The sequence below is a fragment of the Piliocolobus tephrosceles genome, chromosome 19 (genome assembly GCF_002776525.5).
Source record: "Piliocolobus tephrosceles isolate RC106 chromosome 19, ASM277652v3, whole genome shotgun sequence".
In the NCBI taxonomy this organism is placed as follows: Eukaryota; Metazoa; Chordata; class Mammalia; order Primates; family Cercopithecidae; genus Piliocolobus; species Piliocolobus tephrosceles.
In genome coordinates, this window is record NC_045452.1 from 47,210,454 (window position 1) to 47,212,175 (window position 1,722).

The 1,722-nt window shown below is 44.3% G+C and overlaps 1 pseudogene; it reads right to left on the reverse strand.

Annotated features, from left to right (window-relative positions):
• Positions 1-812: 812 nt before the first annotated feature.
• On the reverse strand, positions 813-1,373 carry LOC111527162 (annotated as a pseudogene).
• Between the last annotated feature and the right edge of the window lie 349 nt (positions 1,374-1,722).

Genomic DNA, 1,722 nt, shown 5'->3' on the forward strand with positions numbered 1-1,722 from the left:
GCATGTTGGCCAGGCTGGTCTCAAACTCCTGGCCTCAAGTGATCTGCCCGCCTCTGCCTCCCAAAGTGCTGGGATTACAGGTGTGAGAAGAGCTTTATTTTTAAAGATGTTAGTACTGTTGTAATCCCAAACAACTGGCTACACCACAAAAGTGAAAATGAAATGGATTGTAAAACCATTTGCACCTCATCATTGGGTCTTCCCTATCTATGACTGGTTAAATATGGTGGGCAGATCACGAGGTCAAGAGATCGAGACCATCCTGGCCAACATGGTGAAACCGTGTCTCTACTAAAAACACAAAAATTAGACGGGCATGGAAGCATGTGCCTGTAGTCCCAGCTACTCGGGAGGCTGAGGCAGGAGAATCACTTGAACCCAGGAGGCAGAGGTTGCAATGAGCCCAGATCGTGCCACTGCACTGCAGCCTGGCAACAGAGCAAGACTCCGTCAAAAAAAAATAAATAAATAAAATAAAATTTAAAATCCAGAGAAAGGTAAATAAATAAATAAATAAACCTCAAAAAATTATAGAGAAATTTTGTTTCTCTCCTTCGCAGAGCTCCACGTGAGTATATATGTGGGTGGGAGAGAGGTAGCTGACAGCTCCAGTCTAGGTCACAGAGTTGTATTTTTTTAACTCTAAATGTATTTTACTTTTAGACAATCTATATATGGTATGCTTTTCTTTTTTTTCCCCCTCAAAAACAATGCTTCCACTCCAAATAAATCATGGTCAGAATAAAGTGCTCAAGGTGACATCAGTTCCATTTGTCTTCAATGGTGTTGTGTGGATGACAAGTGGCAGCCAGTTACAATGACAGGTGATAGATCCAAAGCAATTGCCAAATCTGTTCATATTTTTCCACTTCTAAATGATCCTTAAAGAAAATCATATTTGGGATCACATCATCTTCATGGTAGTCCAGTAGAGCCAGCATTCCATCTGGATTCATGTCCTCACAAATAATGAACTGGTAGTTTTTGAAATTAGCAAGGATGTGCTTGATTTGTTCTGCAGTCTGTCATAAAAGATTTTACTTTTTATGGTCTCTGTTCTTCCAATTTGCCTTTGACTCATCTCACGTAATCTTTGATGTACTTCCTGTAGGCTTCTTTTGTGGAGCTGGTTTCTGGCAAGTGATGGTTCATGACGATAACAACAGCATCAATTAACTGTGCTTTCTGTACCTTTACCCTTGGGGTCTTCAGTGGAAGCATTCTCACTAATGGGCAAGTCTTCAATGTTACCCTCTGTCCTACTGACCATCTTCCCCTCCACCTCCAGACACAGCCTGTCCCTGATCTCCAGGATCTTTGTAAAAATCAGAGGATACCTCTTTGTGGCCGATGAGATCTCGGTAGGTAATCATGAAGTCGGTTGAAGGGAGTTGATGGTGGTCTAGCTTAGCAGGAGCCTGGAGCTCGGAGCGAGCTCTGTGCAGCTGGAGCAGAGCTCAGGTGGAAGTGGAGAGCAGGTGGCAAAACCGGAGTTGTATCTCTTAATGCCAGTGCCAGGGATATTGACCTCCAGGTCCTCTCTGTTGAACTGAAGGCATGGGAGATGGAGGAGAGGGTCACGGTTCCCTTCCGCAAGTTCTACCAGCAACTATCAAAACAACTCTGAGCACAGCACTGGCTGATGAACCACTTCCCCAGCCAGTACCACCCTGGTGGGTGTGAGCACTGGCATGGCCTGGAAGGCACTGAAATCTTTCCCTC